The 22,254-nt window shown below is 31.8% G+C and overlaps 1 non-coding gene across 1 annotated transcript; it reads right to left on the bottom strand.

Annotated features, from left to right (window-relative positions):
* Nucleotides 1-14,025: 14,025 nt before the first annotated feature.
* LOC139850894 (small nucleolar RNA R71) lies at nucleotides 14,026-14,132 on the bottom strand. The gene has a single exon (XR_011760270.1). It is a non-coding gene; the product is annotated as a small nucleolar RNA R71 (small nucleolar RNA).
* Between the last annotated feature and the right edge of the window lie 8,122 nt (nucleotides 14,133-22,254).

Here is a 22,254-nt window from a genome sequence, read left to right on the forward strand (position 1 = left end):
GAAAAATCTTTTATGAACCTTCGATAGTAACCGGCAAGTCCCAAAAACTGGAGAATATGTTTCGCAGTCTTTGGTATCTCCCAGTTCCGAATAGCAGTGATCTTAGCTGGATCGACATGTATTCCTTTTCTATCAACAACATGTCCAAGAAATTGTACGGTTTTGAGCCAAAACTCGCACTTAGAAAATTTAGCATAGAGTTGTTCCTTTCTTAAGAGTTCAAGAATCATACGCAAATGTTGCTCATGTTCTTTCTCACTCTTGGAATAGATCAAAATATCGTCAATGAACACAATAACGAATTTATCGAGGTAAGGCTTGCAGACACGATTCATAAGATCCATGAATACAGCAGGATCATTGGTCAAACCAAAAGGCATGACACAGAATTCATAATGTCCATATCGAGTACGAAAAGCAGTCTTAGGAATATCGGATTCCTTGACTTGGAGTTGGTGATAACCAGATCTCAAATCAATCTTTGAATAGACGTTTGACCCTTGAAGTTGGTCGAATAAATCATCAATACGTGGCAACGGATAACGGTTCTTGATAGTAAGCTTGTTAAGTTCGCGATAATTTATACACATCCTTAACGTACCATCTTTCTTCTTAACAAACAGAATAGGAGCTCCCCATGGGGACGAGCTAGGATGAATGAAACCTTTATCCAATAGTTCTTGGAGCTGGTTAGATAATTCCTTCATCTCGGAGGGTGCTAAACGATAAGGCGCTTTAGCAATAGGAGCAGCACCAGGAGTTAAATCAATTTGAAATTCAACTTGTCGAGGAGGTGAAAGACCAGGAAGATCTTCGGGAAACACATCGGGAAAGTCTTTAACCACAGGTACATCTTCAATACGCTTCTCTTTCGATTTAACCATCTTAACGTGAGCTAGAATAGCTGGATAACCTTTCATAAGGTATTTGCGAGTTTTAATACAGGAGATGATGTTAAGATTGGAACTACTCTTTTCACCTTGGATGATGAGAGTCTCTCCATTTCCCAATGGAACATTAACAGTTTTATCGTAACACATGATGGCAGCATGTAATGGACGTAACCAATCTATTCTGACTACAACGTCAAAACTTCCGAGTTCGACCGACAAAAGGTCTATCTTAAATTCCTTATTGGCTAAGATTAAGTTGCAGTTTTTATAGATTTTATTGACTTGCATGAACTTTCCGTTGGCTACTTCTACTAATCGTTTAGTTTCTAAGGGTTGAGGCTTTTCAGTAAATAGGGTACAAAAATCACTAGACACATAACTTCGTTCAGCACCAGTATCGAATAAAATAGTTGCATAACAATTATTGACAAGATACGTACCCGTGATGACTTCATCCTCATCTCGGGCTTCAGCAGCAGTGATAACAAACGCACGACCCTTCGCAGCAGTAGCATTAGCTCCAGTAGTGGGATTATCCTTCTTCTTAGGACAATTAGGACTAATGTGTCCCTTTTCTCCACAAGTATAGCAGGTTAGAGGAGCTTTGGCTGGAACAATAGCCTTATCCTTTGGAGGAGTCTTACACGTCTTAGCAATGTGTCCCACTTTCTTACACAACGCACAAACCGCAGTACACTTCCCCGGGTGATGCCTTTCACAACGAATACAGAAGGGATAAGTACCCTTATAATTCGACCTTGTGTTATCCGCAAGTTTCTTATTATCATTCTGAGCCGAACCTTGAGATGGCTCAAACTTCCTCTTACCATCATTACCCTTGATTTCAACCTGCTTATTGGCTGACGCTCTTCTTCTCTTGGCCAACATTAGATTTTATGCCATAAGAATCACAGTATCCAGAGTAACCTTCTCGGCAGCTATAACATTCCCTTGAACATCCTCGGGAAGACCTTGTATATACCGCTCAATTCTTCTAGCTTCGGTAGGAAACATCTCAGGACATAGAGTAGAAAGTTCCAAATAACGATTAGTGTAGTTCTCAATATCAGTACCCATGATCTTGAGTTCCCAGAACTCAGCTTCAAGTTTCTGAACTTGGCTCCTCGGGCAAAATTTGTTGACCATCATGCTTTTGAGTTCATCCCATGGAATTGCATTAGAATTATCAATTCCTACGGACTTGGCATGAGCAGTCCACCAAGTTAAAGCATTACCACCCAATGAGCTAGTGGCATACTTTACTCGATCGTCATCACCACAGTTACAAATACGGAAAATAGATTCCATCTTCTCGAACCAACAGACTAGTTCGACAGCTTCCTCAGTTCCCTTAAATGCAGGAGGATGACAGTTTGAAAAATCCTTGTAGGAACAAGGTTTCGGTTGAGGATTAACATTGTTAGCTTGGTTGTTGCCTTGTGCGACAGTGAGTAGTTGTTGGAATTGCTCAGTAGTCAAGACGATATTGTTAACAGTAGGTGCAGCTGGATGAACCATGATGTCGCTACATAAGTGAACATAAGTCGGATAAGTTAACAAATTATAGGGTTGAGCAATTACAAATAGGAATAAGATAAAGTATTAATATCACATGATATAAATAAAACACTTTATTTTATTAAGGAACGAGGCATTAAATAAGCCTTATTACACGATTCGGAATTTGAAATAGTTTTAAGGCATAGCCTTTACATAGATGGAAAAATAGGAAAGATAACTAAATAATATTAAGATTAAAATAGTCTTCATATTTCTTCTTCTCGTCCTCAAACTGCTTCATCACTTTTTCCATGTTATCCTTCACAAGTTTCTCTAACCTTTCGGTTTGAGATTTGAGGGATTCGTTAATAATTTCCTTCAAGATTTTGTTTTCTTCTTCTAGGTTGTTTAGATGCACTTCCATTCGAGCAACATGACGTCTACTAAACTCCATATTCTTCTCACAGCTACTCTGAAGGTTGATGATATCAGTCTTCACCCTTACATGCTTCTTGTTATTACAGAATAATGGACTGGTAGTAGGTTCGGGTTGCTTTCTCTTTAGAGTTGAGTTTTCAGACGATTCTTTAATAGGCTCTTCTTCAGGTTCGTAATTTGAGAAGTTACTGTCGTAGTTAGGGAGGTTTTGAAGAGCATCCCATTCAGGAGTACTCATTGGTTTATGTACCAATGAGTGAAAAGAGCCAGATTCAGCCGAATCAGCAGGGCTTTCTCCTTCGCTTTCAGATCCTTGAGTTGGGTGAAATTTAGGAGAAGTAGGTAGAGTATCCGGACTATAGTTTGGTGTAAGAAGGACTTCGAATAGGTCTTGATATTTCAGAGTGTCCAACACCTACTTCGGTAGTAGGGTTGTGAGTTGCCTTATTGGGTTGTTAACGCTTGAGCTTGACATTCTATCATTAGGAAAGAGACTTTGATTAGAATCTTTTAGTCAAGTTTAGGAAAGCATAAATGTTAAGATTATAAGGCAATCCTAAGTGCTTTAAAGTCTAAGGCATGAAAGGTTATAGTTTCCTAGATTGCTAAGGCACCTTAACTATCAAATAAGGCACACATAAAAATGCAATCCTGGTTCTCTATAACAGCCTGGTTATGCTCTGATACCAATCTATCACACCCCCAGTTAGGGCCTGGGCGAAATGTGACTTAATATCAAAATATACCAACATATTATAATAACAAGAACAATACTAAATGATAAAATCAAACTTTATTGAGAGTACGCAGTGGAAAATGAAATGTCGTTACAAAGGAATGAGTAAATGTTTAAATGCAATAGTAAAATATGCGATAATCTCTTGATCCTATGTCCAAGTAGCATCACATAAGCAGTAGTTAAGTAAGCTTGAATCAAACAACACCTGAGACAAAACATGCTAAAGTGTCAACCAAAAAGGTTGAGTGAAGTTCATAGGTTTAACAAAAAGTTTGACCGTTGTTTTAGACCACAAGATTTAGTTTGTAAAGTTGATCTCCCGCAGGATCTAAAGTTATGCCAAAGCGTGATATTTAGACTAAACGTTTAAGTTTGCCCCATGACAAGTTGTGTCTGTCCTTGTCGGTTTTAATTTCATTATCAAGTAATACAAAGACTGAGTCAAATGTATCAGGGACGTTACTCCCGATAGGCCTACCCCCAATAATTAAGCATGCCGCAGCAATTAAAAATATCACTGTAGGGACTTAGTCGGACATAGCAGGGTATAGCATAGTTTAACAGTTTGGTACTTGTGTCTAAAGTATAAAAAGTAAAAACAGCATGTGTCTCACCCCAAGTAAAGTAAGTAAGTTTGCTAGCAGTAAAGAGAGGCTATGAATTCACCTTAGTAAGTAGAGAGAAAGTTATTCCTCGGAATAGAGAGTTGAACGAGCGAGCAGGAAAGTCAACCTAATGACATTTAAGAGTAGTTAAGTATTTTGCCCATGTTTGAGTTTAAGTACGTGTTTATATATAGTTTGTTTCACTAAGTTTCTATTCCTAGTAAGTTTCTATACTTAGAAAGTTTCTACTTAAAGAGTGTTTTCCATTTTAGGATACTAGTCGTATTAGATCAGCTTCCAATCACCCCTTTCCCTTCGAATGGCCATTTGAGATCTAGAGGCTTGAGCCATAGGACCCTTTAAATCGGAAGTCCAAACCCTCTGCCTAGAGTCTCATAGAACCATTCGTCAAGAAAGTTCGAAGATCTATACATCTCTAATACATATCCCAAAACGTTCTTAAGTGTTATAATATAAGTAGTAGGTTATAGGTGCTAGTAATAGTAATAGTGTATATATGTTAATTAATAGTATAAGTAGTATTAGGGTTTCATTAATTAGAGTGTGACGATCGCTCCAAATCCATATGGACGAATACGTCATTCATCGATTTCATTGCGAGGTATTTGAACTCTATATGATACGTTTTGTAAACATTGCATTCTTTTGAAAAGGCACACCATAAATGAATATTTAAATCAAAGGTTTTCGACATCTGATGATTTCTACATATAGACAATCACCATAATATAATAGTTTACAATGATACTTCCATTGACAATGCAGTCAAAATAAGATACATGGTGATGATTTGGTGAATGCAACGTTTCCTTGAAAAATATGTCATGTAAGACTCCATGCACATAGCTTGTCTAACATATATGCAAACAGCGGAAGACTTCTAGGAAACCTGAGAATAAACATGCTAACAAGTGTCAACACAAAGGTTGGTGAGTTCATAGTTTTAATGTTTTGCATAATCTATACATAAAGGTGGATCACAAGATTTTAGTTGTTTCATCCAGAAACGTTTATCAAAATATTCTACGAAATTGAGCACCCTGGTAACTAAACTTAACGTATATATAATTTATACCCTTTGTATAATCATCTTAATAATACACGCAAACCAACGTGTACGCTTCTCAAATAGCATACGTCCGTTAAAAGGCTAGTGCTCTAGCTCAGACGGGGATATCAAGCCCTATGGATCCATATACTACTACTCGCGCCCACCAGTTCTTATAACTGGCAGTTACTAGTTACCAAAGGTAAGGGATTTTCGGTTCAAACTCAATGTAGAATTTAGTATGTACTTGTATCCATTGCGTTTAAAATAAAGTGCATGTATTCTCAGCCCAAAAATATATATTGCAAAAGCAATTAAAAAGGGAGCAAATGAAACTCACCTTAGCAGCATATAAAGTTGTTCATCAAAATGTGATCGAAACTCGGATTACCAATTAATCGTAGATCTCAACCTAGAGAGCATATGTTGGTCAATAAATGTCTATCAGGTCATAGTGTATCACAATCCTAATGCTCGAGATCGACATACAAAAGTTATCCAAAGTCGTTTCAAAAAGTCAATTTTGACAATAGTTCAACAAACGAGACGTACCTTTTATAAGGATTCATTTACTAGGCTGGTAATATTTAAAAATCCATTTTATCAATCTTGTAAACAAGTTGTTTAAATCTTAATTGCAGATTCAAAAGTAATTTCAATTAACGTCAATCATAATTCAGTTGATCATATCTTTTAATCCGTTCATCGAAACTATTCGATATCTAAATGAAAAGTTATTGATTTTTCGTCAGCTTTTCAAAAACATGTATATCATATACCTTTTACCAGTAATATATGTATTTACTTCGTGATTCATCATAACTGTTTAACAACAAAATTTAGCATACAAGCATACATAAATATATATACTCGAGCACTAGACATGGATACACAATTAATATATAAAAGATAAGATATGAATGCTTACGTATCAATATTGTGATTTAATTCTGTAGGAAAGTACGTAGATGCAACGGAGATGATAAACACTAGGTTTGATTCACAAATATACCCCCGAACATTACCCATAACCTTCTTGGCTATAACCCATAATTTCCTTAGCTCTATCCCGCTTGAAACCCATTTTGAAAGTGACACGCTCATAACCTCGTCGTAGTATTTTATGTATAATACTAATTAATAATATTAATAATAATAAGATTAATAATAATATTAATCTTAATAATAATAATAATAATAATAATAATAATAATAATAATAATAATAATAATAATAATAATAATAATATAAATAAAATAAATAAATACTTAAAGAGTAATATATATCAGAGAAAAGAGTGTGCCACAAACGAACTGAAAACTTCGAAATTTATAGACCTGGCCTGAAATAGTACCCCATGCGATTGCATGGGATTTGTGCTTCACGGCCATGCGATCGCATGGCACCCTGGGACAGCTCACAAATTTTTAACTTCTTGTTTGTCGACATAATTTTATATTATATATGTAATATATTTAATTTATATAATTAATTATATATTATATTAAATTCACATGCATAGTTGACTTGTAATTTTTGTTCTGATAAGTCGTACGTCATCACTCGACTTATGTCCCGGTTCCGGTTTTTCAAATGTCCTTTCTTACGCTGAGAAAACTTGCATTTTACGTTTCGTGTCACGTACCTTTGTCAAAATATAGCCTTAAATTATCCGTAAACTATACCACTCAAAGTATATCTTAAACTTTTGAGTATTTTGGTCATTTACTTCTATAAATCATCATCTCGCTATTTGTTAATATATATAATAACAATTCGTTTTTATGACCAAGTTAATATTATATTTTATCGTATTGTTAAATATATATTTTCAATATTAATAAACACGTTTTAAAATACATATCGCAAGTTATTCATATATCTAATTCAACAGTTAATATTCCTTATTATTGTATGTGTCCAAATTACGTTATTTAAACAAACACTTTACCATTTATTCCGAATACCGTTAAGAATGAATGATTTCCCAAATCAACGTGGACCTCACAACAGAGACCCGTAATAATATCATAATCCTTAAAGGACTTATTAAATATCTTTTAATTCAATCGTTTGGCATAATCTTTTAATTCCGTAGTTGAATATATCAATCAGATAATCAAACCAATAAGTTTAATGCACAGTATCATTTACTTAACATTTTGTTATGTTTTCAAGTTATAGTATATGTACCTATTTAAATATAATTGTTCGCGAATCATTGAGAACAATTGAAGGGTAATTGAATAATTCAAAATTTTGAGATTCAGCTTCATAGACTTTACTTATCGTGTCGAAAATGTTAATCATACAAAAATTAAGTTTAAATTTGGTCAGAAATTTCCGGGTCATCACATAGAGTTAGTTATTTAAAGTGGTATTTAATTAACTAGGGTTTAGTAATTAGTGTCATAGGGTTTTATAAATTAGGGTTTAGTAAATTTTAGTAAATTAGGGTTTTATTTAATGTAGTAATGATTAGGTAATGATTAGGGTTTAATAATTAAAGTGGTATTACTTAGGGTTAGGTTTAATGAATTAGGGTTTAATAATTAATTAGGTTTTTAATGAAACTAGGGTTTGATTAAAGTAGTATAGTTTAGGTATAACTAGGGTTTAGGGTTTTAGTATGTATATGTATATGTAATCGTGTATATATATATATATATATATATATATATATATATATATATATATATATATATATATACAAAGATTTAATTTTTACAAGTATATATATATATATGCATCGATATATATGTATATATAGTTATTTTGTTTCCTTAATTAAACACTAACAAATCTCCTAATTATAATCTAGGGTTTTAAAGATCAAAGTTTCTTTTTTTTTCCTAGACGACATTATACATACATATATATATATATATATATATATATATATATATATATATATATATATATATATATATATATATATATATATATATATATATATATATATATATTTATTATTATTTTTACATGTATAGATCTAGGTTTGTTCTTATGTTTATGTGTTTATGATTTTATGTGAATATAGATTAAAACAAAGATCAAAGAATTAAGAAAATGGATTAGGGTTTTATGTTTATACCTTTGAAGATCCAAGAAGATTAACAAAGAAAAGAAGAACTTGATGAAGATGGAAGATCAAAGCCTTGAATATCTTGAAGAACACCTTGAAGATTCTTGAAGATCACGAAGAACGCGAAGAACACTTGAAGATTTCTTGGAAACCCTCAAGGATTTCGATTGGATGGTGATGGATTCGGTTTTGGCCGAATTCAAGAGAGGGAGAGAGAGATTTTTGAGTGAGGGATGTAATTATGATTTGGTACATGGAATGGTTTAGCCTAGGGGTCTATTTATAGGGAGGATAGGAGCATTCTAGAATTAGGTTTCAATAAGGAATTACTTAGGGAACAAGTAGGCTTGGAGAAGGGGTTATGGGGGATGACTTGGGCCAAAAATTAGAGGGGTAAAAGGGGTATTTTACCCTTCAAAATCGGCTAGGGTTTTTGTGGGTTAGGGTTTACATTTTTCACTTAAGTCCTTGTACATTAATTTAGCTTAATAAACCCTTAATTATCCAAGTTTATTTATTTTAATTACATAAGTCTTTATAGTTATTTATTTACTCACAAAAGTTTATTAACTTATTATTTTTATTAACTTGTACAAAGTTAATTATCGTATTTTATAATTCTTAACGCTTAACCTTTATCGATTAAAGTTTAATTATTAAGTTTAATTGTTTTATTGGGCATTTAATAAGGAAAAGTATTGAATGGAAAAATGAGAAATATAGAATGGAAAAATGAGAGTCGTTATACATCATCAAATTAGGTAGACAGTTAATCAAATAACCACTAGAACATACAAAAACAGAGCGATCTACCATTAGAATACAACATAAAAAGCAATACAAATACAATATCATACAATAATCAACAATCAACTAAATCCAAAGACCACCAAAGCATAAACACATCTACAGCAACGGTCAATCCAAAGCAACCATAATAACCACAAGCAACGATCAATCAGAAGTAATCGTGTGGGTAATCCGAAGCAACCCCTTGAGAGACTCGGCGGCCTGGCCGGGCCAACGACCCTAGTTGATCAGACTAGAGTCTACTGAAAACTCATAACTCTGTATCACTAGTATAAGTCTTCCACACGCGATGAATGCATGATTCTGACTTATACTAATCATACAACATCAATGAGCCCAACCTTATCAGAAGCAAGGTTGATCTCTCCCGACCTGATCAGATGCAAGGTCGGTCCAATAAATGCGCGAGGCCATAGTTAACAATACATAATCAACATAGGTTCGAAGCATGGAAACTAGGTCATGTCTCTATATGCCTTAACAGCTAGATTAACCCACTCACAGAATACCAGCACGAGAAGAACTTAGAGGTCTTATATTTCTGAGTCTTCACTTCTCCTGATCACCTGGAAACATCATAAACAAAGTCAGTATAGTGTTCTAATCAATAATATAATTGATTCATACTATAAATTAGGTCATATCATCATATAATCATCATATATTATAAGTCTACAACATAAATTCATTCAATATCGACATTCGGGTGCGTGCGAAACAAGACATACACGTTAAAACCTCGTTTTCTGATCCAAATACAGTTTGATCCAGCTTATTAAAAGTTTACCATTGAAAATTACTCATCAATACGATTCCAACGATAGTTTATTCATCAAAAACGGAGTTACGGTTTGAAAGTTATGCCCATTTTAATTTTACCAAAAGCTGACAAGTGCTCAACCGCGTGGTTGAGCCCTCAAATGCGTGCTCAACCGCATGGTTGAGCTGTCAAAAGTGTGGGATCTGATGAACAGCTCCAGCTCGCTGTTTTTAGCATTTTTGACCCCAAATCTTGATTTTGGCCGTTCTGATCATGAAACCCACCCAAAAACATCATATAATACATATAGAACATAAATCTAACATGATTCAAGCATAAAAAACACATTTAGATCGAGAGTCAAGCATGAACTCAACCAAAACCCATTTTGCATACAAACCCTAATAACCAAGAATTAAAACATGAACTCACCAAGACAAACATGGATTGATGCTAACTAGGAAGGTAGAAATTAGTTCTTAAAGCCACTTAATCAAATTCCAAGCTTTAATCAAATTGGGGTTTCAAAAGAGCATGAGTTAGCTACGGGATTGAATTTCACAAATTGAGAAAATGGATAGAAATATCCAAAACATGGCATATATAGGTGGGTTTTAACCCATACCTCATAACACACGGGTATTTATCAGTTATTTGATATCTTTCGTACATCATTAGGCGATCCTATCAAGGTCCAAATTTAAATAAACAAACTTGTTCTGTAACCCTTGTCACGAACTGGTCTCAACTAAACAATGATATAACCATAAACACCTAATTAATTAAATCACTAATTAACACCATACAACGGTAATTTGGTCATTTCCACCTAGGCCCATTCTCAGGGTGTTACAAGTCTACCCCTTAAAAAGATTCCGTCTTCGAAATCTGGTCAAAGTCAAAAGTCACGGTAACAAAATCCCATCAACTATTCGTTAAACCACACATATTAACAACAATTTAAGCAGTCAACTATCCTACTTCTCTTCTTAACTTACTGAAACTTCTGCATGATCTACCAAAATGTGCTTACGTTGGCCAGCCGTAATACATTATCATAGATCACGTCTCCATTTCAAGTAAGAAAATCCGGGAATCCTGAATCCAAGTCATCTCTATCACTACAACCAACGCTACCTTAAAGCACCTATCAATAAGCTTACTACAATATCTACATAATCTACAAAGTATGCTGATAACTCCTAAATTATACAGTTTTTAATAACATTTTGAGGAGTTATCTTAGTATTTTAAAGTAATTTTAACCCCTAAACACGCTAAAATGGGTAAAAAAAAAGGGAAAAATGTATTTCTAATGATTTTATCAAAGTTATGTATTAAACATGATCAAAAACACATCAAGTTGCAGAACGGCTACATGAAGCCGCCTGCATGGATTCAATGAAGCCGCTGGCTTTGGAGTCACATGTGTCAGAATGTTCCAGAATCATTTTAAAATTGAAAGAACTTGTTGATCAAGCAAAAGGCAAAGGAAGCCGCCGACTTCATCCCGAAGCCGCCGGCCTAGTTGACACGGTTTCTCAACTTATTGACCAAGTTTAAGCAAAAATGGAAACAAAATCAAAAATATTTGGCGGATCTATGAAGCCGCTGGACTTCCCTGAAGCCGCCGGCTTAGTAATGACGGCTAAAAGATTTTATCTTGGGGATTAAGTTTAACTTGAAAAAGGAGCCACCGACCCAGGGCAAGCCGCCGGCTTCCCTCTGAAGCCGCCGGCTTGGCCACCGAACTTGAACAATATAATTATAGGCCTCTGGTCTCAGTTTTCATATGTATTAGATTTCAGAGTTCAATAATTCTGGTTAGGTCATTTTTAGGGTTTTCTCTAAACCCTTAGGTTAGATTTAGTCATTGTAATCAAGATTCAAGTTTTAATTCAAGTTATTTTACATCTACCTTCCGTTTAAGGTATGATTCTATCCTTATTTTATTGTTTTACTTATTTTATTTACTGTATTCGTTTTTATTCGTCTTCTTCTATGAACTAAACGTTCAAAGTGGTTACGTGGACGAAGATTGACTTCATCCGGGAAACAGATGAAGCCGCCGACCTCACCTCCAAGCCGCCGACTTTGTGAGGAAGGAAGCTGCCGGCTTCAGTGCTTCATCCGTACAGTTTATGGTTCTTTTCCAGATCTGTATGGTCGAGTTTCTGTGATGATATTTAAACTATTTTGAATTTGTTATGCTTTAATATACTTATTTGTCATGCATAATGATTAATAACATGATTTTAGGATTGATTAGTACTTGATCCGGTGCTCTATTATTCGATTCATGCTACTTGTTTAGATCTAGTCCATCAAACTTATTAAATTGAATTACATGCAACTAGGTTAAACAGCATAATAGTGATAAACTTTTTTTAATTTGAATTACACTTATATAATAGAGTTTGATATTTTTAGGCTTAGTCGAAGATCCTCTGTTTGAATGTGTTTAATTAATTATTGCATGAAAGCTAAGTAGTAATTGACTTTCAGCTAGTAACTTGAGTTGATATACTTGATGTTTAATAGCTTATATAATTTATCAGTCTATTTGCATATTGATCCACATCATAAGATTGATATGTATCATGTAATTGAATTGAATGCTAAGAATTGAGATATTAGTCATGCACATCACATGTCTAGTATATGCTTTAAGTTCTGCTTATTAAATGATATACAACACTTGTCTTAACCTGTTTAGGGATTATAATTGGTCGATGATTGTTATCTTGATTTGTGTTAATATAAGTTATGAAACTTGTCTAATATGATTCTCATATGAGTTATTTGTTCACGTAGCTGCTTTTATTTATAATTGTTTAATTTGAATCTTTTACTTTATTACTTTATTTTGTTTATCTCAAATCATCTCTTTTCTAAGAGATAAGAATCTATCCCATAAAAGACATAAAAATATATATTTAATTCTTTAATAAGAATTAAACTAATTAATAAAACAACTCTTATCCGCATCTACGCTCTCTTGGGACGATAACCTAAAATACTACCTCTGATCGGGTTTTGTTACTCGTTAGAGTGTTAAAAGCGTATTAATAAAGGTTTTATAAATTTATAAGTTTGAAAGGCAAATTAAGCACTGCACACTTTTGCACATCAACTTTTTGGCGCTGGTGCCGGGGGGCGCGGTAAATACGGAAGATGGATATACTTTGGTTATTGATATTTCTTGAAAACGGGTGATGACTATCTTCCTTTAGGGGAGGGTTGCTGGGGTTCCGATTTAAAGGCTCCTGCTTAAACCTAGACGCTGACGGGTCACTTAAGTATTGAAAGATTCAATAGGCCGTGTATGTTTGATTATTTGTTGTTATGCGATAAAAGTTGTTATTTAATATTTATATTATTAATCATGTCATTTATATTTATTATATTTATTAATTTAAAATTCACTGATATACTAATAGATCATTTCTTATATATTATTAAAAGAATTAGAATAAATTTAAAATATAAATATATACATCTTTTAAGGTCTAAAAGATGTTCTCCTAAAACTTTTCTTTTTATGATTTTAGATCACACGAATACTCGGTCCAAGAAACCAGTCTTACAAGATATGTTACCAAATCCCGATATATTATTTAAACATTCTAGGGATTCGAATATTGTTAAGAAATTAAATTTCATAGAAGGAACTACTTCTAATGATGATTCATTATCTAGTTCTCCGTCTAGTCCTGATTCTAATCTGGGATCTCTTTTTGGTTCAGAAATTGAAATGACTACTGAAAATTCAATGGAAGCGTTAATGAAAGCTGGTCGGGAAGGATTAGGTCATGCTATTACTCAGCCTGAAATAAAAGAAAAGTTTGATATTAAAGGACCTATTTTTCATTTGCTTAAGGATAATCAATTTAGGGGTACGGAGAAGGAAGATGCTAATGCTCACATTCGGAATTTTAAAGATATTTGTAATCTGTTTAACATTAATAATGTGGAAAGTAATGTCATTTATCTTCGTCTCTTCCCATGGTCACTAAAATATGAAGCTAGGGAATGGTTAAACTCGTTACCTAAAGGAGATATTACTAGTTGGGATACGATGGTTGAAAAATTTCTCACTCGATTCTTTCCTGCATCTAAAACTGTCACTCTTCAAACTGACATTGCTAATTTTCATCAGAAAACTAATGAGTCTCTTTATTCTGCCTGGGTACGATTTGGTCAAATGCTTAGAGGATGTCCACAACATGGATTGGATAAGTTTAAAAAGGTAACTACTTTCTATAAGGGTTGCGATATTGATACAAGAAGAGAGATTGATACATCTGCTGGACGAAACATTATGAGTAAAACTGCCGAAGAAGCTGAAACATTGATTAATAAGTTGGCTGCTCATTCCCATGAATGGCACCAAGACTTAGATATTTCTCATTCGGTAAAATCTGTTAGTTATGATTCTGAGGATATGGTTAAGGCTATGAATGTGCAATTGGGTAATTTAGGAAGGCAGATTGAAAAGCTTACTAAAGAAATGCATATGATTAAGGTAGGTTGTGAAAGATGCCAAGGACCTCATGCTACTAAAGATTCTGTTGCTAGTCTTACTATGGAGCAAGTCGAAAATGTTTCGTATGTGAATCAATTTCAAGGAAACCCGAACTACCGTAATAATTATAATACACCCTATCCTGCTAATAATAAAAACCCACCTGGTTTCTTTCCTGTTAGAGCACCCTTCATTCCAAATTCTTCTAATGCTCAAACAGATAAGAAGTCTAATCTTGAAGAAAGCATCATAACTTTCATCAAAAATTAAAATGAAGCTAATGATAACATAAAAGCTCAACTTTCCCAAGTGCAAAATAATCATCAAGCGTCGATTCAAAACTTAGAGCGCAATGTTACTAAGTTATTCAAACTTATTGAGGGCAAAGTTCCTGCTGAATCTGAAGTTTCTAAGGAAGTTTGTTTTGAAAAGGTGAATGTTATTAGAGAAGTAAATAGGGTTGATGATCATGAACCTGGTTTGAGGTACTTATGGGAGTTTGAAATGGGAGAAGAAGAGTATGATCAAGAAATAAAGAAGTTGACTGTAAATGAAGAAGATAAATCAAAAGATGCTAAAGTTCGAGGTCTTGATCGTGATGAAGTGATTTTCATGCATGAGTTGTTTGATGAAAAAGAAGAAGTGGTTGATAAAAAAGTTGATGAAAATGATGAAGTTACTAGTGACGAGACTAGAAAATCAAAGTGTGATGATTGGTTAGCTGATACTATGAAACAGTTGGAAAAAAGAAGAAAGGAAGGTTTCTGCCCTCTTTCTTCATTCACAATTGATCCCGTAGATCTATATGCGTCACCTGAAATTCCTATTATTATGCATTCTGATCCAGGGGAATTCCAAATTCCTTGCTTAATTCGTGGTCCAATTCCTGTTATTGGATTAGCTGATACTGGTTCTAGCATTAATGTTATGCCATTCTCCGTTTATGATCGCTTAGGGTTGCCATCGTTGGAACCAATCAAAGGAAATGTGTGCTTTGCTGATAGTCGATTACATGAACCGTTGGGAATTGTTAGACAAGTTAAAGTTATTGTTAGTTATGCTTTCTATAGAATTGATTTTGTTGTTATGGACATGAAAGAAGATCCGATAACTCCTTTAATCCTAGGATCTCTGTTTCTAGCCACTGCTCGTGCTACCATTAACTATGCTGATAATTCGTTAACTATTCATTATGGTGCTATATTTGAATCTATTCAGTTAGTTCCAAGATCCAAAGTTCCTCGCTCTAATGTGAAAATGGTTAACGTTGATAAAGAGGATGATGATGACTTTACCGTGGATAGAATTGTAATTGAATTTATAAAAGAGCAATATAAGCTTAACACCGAAGTGAGAAAACGTATCCATGAGTTAACTGTCTCATTTGAAATGTCTTTTCATAGGGGTCTTGACACTACATTGAATTTCTTGCAACAGATTAAGGCATTAAATGAATATGAAAAGAATAAATGTGAGGAGGATAAGCCTAAAGAGTAATTCCGTAAGAAGAGAGTCGCACAACCGACTCTATAATCAAAACTACCTATCCCTATATATGTTTATTAAGACTATGTTATGTGTTTTATTTTTATTTAATTATGAATGTAAGAGCAATATAGCTCCTAAGTGTTTAAATTGTTTAAGTGATGAAAGTTATTAATAAAATAATATGTTTGTGTTATACTTTGTATTATTTAATATTCTGTCAAGTTATTTATATTTGATTCAAAAGAAGTCCGCAAAAGTGCTGTGCAAATCATTCTATGATCCTACAAATCAAGTAACATCACTCTTTCCCTTATTTTCAATTATGTCCTTTATTTATTTCATTCTTTTATTATAAATGCAATGAGGACATTGCATAGTCTAAGTGTGGGGAGGGAAGTGATTAATAACTTGAAAGATTAAAGATACTATCAATTTTCCCGAAAAAGTTGAAAAATTGGTATAATTTTAAATTTTTCGAAAGTATAAATTCTTAGTCAAACTTATGTCTTTTTACTAACTTAAATCTTAATGATAATAATAGAACTACTCTCAATTTTGAGATCGGATTACTTGTTTAAGATAAAAGAGTTAAAGCCAAAAATTGTGAAACGAGTGCAATCTTATAGTCACTACCATATGACATAATAAGCATGGATCACTGAGGCAGCAAAAGAGTCCAAATAAGGGTCAATTTAGAAAAATTGCCAAGTGTAAACCTAAAAGCTAAGCATGAAAGCAAAAGAAATAAAAGGAAAAAGAGTCCAATGAAGGCCAACAAAAGAAAAGAGTTCCAATGAGAACCATACATTTTTAAAATTCTCTAGAAAACAAAAGAGTCCAATGATGATCAAAATGTATAAATTTGACTTAATAAACATTAGGACTACTTGTAATCCTTGGTCTGGTTCAGACTAGTTCTTACGAATAATAAATACTAACTTCTTATTAAGACATACTGTTGACTTGCAATTTTACTTTAATACCCATGAAATAATTTATAAGGTTTACTTGAGGACAAGTAAAGGTTTAACTGTGGGAAATTTGATAACTCCTAAATTATACAGTTTTTTAATAACATTTTGAGGAGTTATCTTAGTATTTTAAAGTCATTTTAACCCCAAAACACGCTAAAATGGATAAAAATGGGAAAAAAGTATTTCTAATGATTTTATCAAAGTTATGTATTAAACAAGATCAAAAACACAGCAAGTTGCAGAACGGCTACATGCATCGTGCAATGAAAAAATTTCTCACCGAGGGTAGCTAAAACGGTAGCTAATGCATCGTGCAATGCAAAAATTTCTCACCGATAGTAGCTACTAAATCGAACCATTTCGGTAGCTAATACATCGTGCAATGCAAAAATTTCTCACCGATGGTCGATAATACAATCTTTATAGTAATCGAACCTCTGAATCCAAATAATTCGATCAGAGAATGTAGTTTTGAATACTTGTGTCTATTTCGTCAAACATTTATAAAAGCAGTTCATGTATTCTCAGTTCAAAAATATATCTCAAAAGCATTTAGTAAAACAGTTATAAAAACAACGCATGTATTCTCAGTCCCAAAAATGTAAAGAGTAAAAGGGAATCAAATGAACTCACAATACTGTATTTCGTAGTAATTATTCATATGATGGCATTGAACAAGTGCAAGGTTGGCCTCGAATTCACGAACCTATATTAATTATATATATATATATATATATATATATATATATATATATATATATATATATATATATATATATATATATATGTTGGTCAATATGTGACTAACAATTTAGGTCCGGTCATAGTGTATCACAATTCTAATGCTCGAGATCGATATGCAAAATTCAACAAAAGTCTACTTGACTTAAGATAATTTCCAAAATCTATACATATTTATTATATAACCTAAATATAGTCGTTTTAAATATATTTTTTCAGATTTTATTAAAGTAAATAATAAAAGTCATAAAAATTTATATTAAAGTGTATATATGATAAAAATATATATATATATATTTTTATATATCTTAAGTAATAAAATTTATGAAGTTCAATTAATATCGTAAAACTATAGTGATAGGTATTATTAATGTAATTATATTACATGTAGTAAAATATCTTTGTATCACATATTTATTTGATAAAATAATATCGATAATAACAATAATTTGTAATAATAATAATTATTATTCTACTAATAAAAATAACAATATTTATATTTACTAAAAAAATGATATTAATTATGATAAAATGATAATTTTTATTAATACTAATACTAAAATGATAATAATAATGATATTTTATAATAACCATGATATTTCTATTAAAAATAATAAGTTTAGTAAAAAATGATAGTTTTAATATTAATAATACTTTTAATGATAAAAATAATGAAAATGATATTTTTATCTAAATCAATATCTTACAATGTTTTAATTTCTTCATGATACTTATACACATTATTTCCTAATGGATTTGTTTAATAGCTTTTAGTCCTCTTTTATATCGTATTCATAATAATGATAATGTTAGTAGTCATAATAATTAGATAATACTAATAACTATGATAATAATAATAATAATGATAATAGTAATGATAGTAACAATAATTTTAATAATAATATTAATGATAATAACGGTAGTAATACTAATAAAAAATGACAATTTTTAATAATAATACTTATAACAATAATGATATTGATAATAATAATAATAATAATAATTAGATAATAATTATAACGACAATAATAACGACGATAGTAATAATAATCATTTTAACAATAAATATTAATAATAATTCAGTTGACTATATCTTTTAATCTGTTCATCGAAATCACACGAGTTCTAAATGAAAAGTTCTTAATTTTTCACTAGCTTTCCAACGACATGCATATCATAAACCTTATCTTAGTAGCATATGTATCTAATTCAGGATTTAACATAACCTATCTAATAACAATATCAAACGTACAAGCATGCATAATCCTATATACTCGAGCACTAGTCAGGGATACACTAATAATATATAAAAGTTAAGTTATGAGTGCTCACGTATCAATATTGTGATTCAATATTGCAGGAAAGTACGTAGACGCAACGGAGATGATAAACACTTGATTGACCTCACGTGCTATACCCCTGAACCATACCCATAACCTCCATAGCTATAACCCATAATTTCCTTAGCTCTATCCCTCTCGAAAAATCCATTTTGAAAACATGCGAGCAGAACCTCGTCGTAGTATTTTATGTATAATACTAATAATAATAATAATACTACAAATAATAATATTGGAATTAATAATAATAATAATAATAATAATAATAATAATAATAATAATAATAATAATAATAATAATAATAATAATAATAATAATAATAATAATAATAAATATACATATATAGAGAGAGGTAACGAGATTGAGAGATAGAGTGATCAAAGAAATGAGAAACGAGCTCGTTTTATAGATCTGGCCTAACATTCCCATCCATGCGATCGCATAGATGTTGGGAGTGTTCTTCATGCGATCGCATGAACACATATTACAGCTCACCTTCATTTGTTTGATCCTGCCGACACCGTTTAATTATTATTAATTATAAATAATTATTTAATCTATATAATTAATTAAATATTATATTATATTTAGGTGTATAGTAAACTTGTAAAATTAGTTCCCATGAATCGTACGTTGTCGCTTGACTAGCGTCTCGGCTCCGGTTTTTGGAACGTCCTTCCGTTCGCTAAGAAAACTTGTATTAAACGATACACAACGTGTACTTTTGTCAATAACTAGACTTAATTCGACAATAACTTATATCTCTCAAGTGTAACCTGAAAATTAGAGTATTTTGGTCGTTTTCTTCTATAAATTAACGTCCCGTTATATATATATATACATATGTATATATAATAGTATCTTCTTAACTCAAAACGTTTTATAACTAAATTAATATTAAGTTTTATTATATTGTAATATATATATATATATATATATATATATATATATATATATATATATATATATATATTTCAAAATATATATTTGAAATATTTATTTAACGATATAATATATAGTTTTTTCGAAATTAATTTTATTTCAAAGTTCTTTATATAATTTGAAATCGTTTCGAAATTATTATTTAGTATTACTTTTTCCTTTTTGAAACAATAAAATATATTTGTAACTTTATAACACAAAGCTTTAATTAAGTTCTTCAAACTTTATTAATAAAGTATCTTATAAAACGTTTTGATAATAAAGTTCTTTATAAATTGAAAATGTTTTAGTACAAAATAAAATAAATGTGATAACTTTTGTTTTCCAAAACTAATATTATATATTTAGGAATTAAAAGGTTAAAATAATGGAAATTGTAATATCGTATTTGAAAAATAAAATTATATATAATAGGTTTCAAGTTTTTAAATTAATAAATATTGATGAAGCGTGAGATAAAGTCCAAAGGTTAGATGAACGTACGAAATCATTTTAAGGTAAAACATCGATATTTATTTTCTAAGTTATCTAAGTCACATAACTTTACTTTAAATATTATAAAAGCTAATATTTACCGTATCAAAAGTTACGAGGAAAATATTGTAAAGTATGAATTGAAAATCAAATAGAAATTTTCCACTAACTCTTGTCTGGTTCCTGATAATTGATACTTTGTTCTCAATGATAGATTACTTTACCAATTATTCCGAATATCGTTAGAAAAACAGATTTCCTTAAATTACAGTGGACCTCACAACAGAGATCCATAAACATATCATAATGTATCTGATAATTCAATCATTTGATATTATATTTTAATTCCGTCGATAATTATTTTAAATATATTTTGAAACAAATACGTTCATGTAAAGTATTATACGTTAACATTTTCAGGTTATAATATATACACATATACATATATAATCATATCCGTTTATATAATGGTTCGTGAATCGTTGGGATCTGGTCGAGATTAAATGAATGTATGAACACAGTTTAAAATTTCTTGAGATTTAACTTAACAAACTTTGCTTATCGTGTTGGAATAATATAAAGATAAAGTTTATATTTGGTCGAAAATTTTTGGGTTGTCACATCTGCTATGAACTAAACGTTCAAAGTGGTTATGTGGACGAAGATTGACTTCATCTGGGAAACAGATGAAGCCAACGACCTCACCTCCAAGCCGTCGGCTTTGTGAGGAAGGAAGCCGCCGACTTCAGTACTTCATCCGTACAGTTTCTGGTTCTTTTCCAGATCTGTATGGTCGAGTTTCTGTGATGATATTTAAAATGTTTTGAATCTGTTATGCTTTAATACACTTCTTTGCCATGCTTAATGATTAGATAACATGATTTTAGGATTGATTAGTACTTGATCCGATGATCTATTATTCGATTCATGCTACTTGTTTAGATCTAGTCCATGAAACTTGTTAAATTGAATTGCATGCAACTAGGTTAAACAGCATAATAGTGATAAACTTGTTTAATTTGAATTACACTTATATAATAGAGTTTGATATTGTTAGGCTTAGTCGAAGATCCTCTATTTGGATGTGTTTAATTAATGATTGCATGAAAACTAAGTAGTAATTGACTTTCAGCTAGTAACTTGAGTTGATCTACTTAATGTTTAATAGCTTATATAATTTGTCAGTCTATTTGCATATTGATCCGCATCATAAGATTGATATGTATCATGTAATTGAATTGAATGCTAAGAATTGAGATATTAGTCACGCACATCACATGTCTAGTTGTAACGACCCAACCCGTTATCCAACCGAAAATACGACCTAAAAAAAAAAAATTCTGGACTAGCACATCTGGACGGCGTCCAGTTATCTGGACGGCATCCAGTTGTTAAGGGCGGGACGGCGTCCAAGAGACTTGGACGACGTCCAAATGAACTACAACTTTCTGCCCTCCGGTGAAATGTCCCGTTCATATTGATTATAAATGTTTCATATTAATTGATTTCATTGCGAGGTTTTGACCTCTATATGAGACGTTTTTCAAAGACTGCATTCGATTTTTAAAACAAACCATAACCTTTATTTTATCGATAAAGGTTTAAAAACATTACGACAATTATCAAATAATGATAATCTAACATATAGCGTTTTCACACGACCATTACATAATGGTTTACAATAATATTACACATCAATTTAAGTCTTCGAATGCAGTTTTAAAACAATATTATACAAGCATGCAGACTCCAATCTTGTCTTTATTTAGCATGCAACAGCGAAAGCTCTTAATAATCACCTGAGAATAAACATGATTTAAACGTCAACAAAAATGTTGGTGAGTTATAGGTTTAACCTATAAATTTATCAA

Source organism: Rutidosis leptorrhynchoides, chromosome 5 (genome assembly GCF_046630445.1).
Source record: "Rutidosis leptorrhynchoides isolate AG116_Rl617_1_P2 chromosome 5, CSIRO_AGI_Rlap_v1, whole genome shotgun sequence".
NCBI lineage: Eukaryota > Viridiplantae > Streptophyta > Magnoliopsida > Asterales > Asteraceae > Rutidosis > Rutidosis leptorrhynchoides.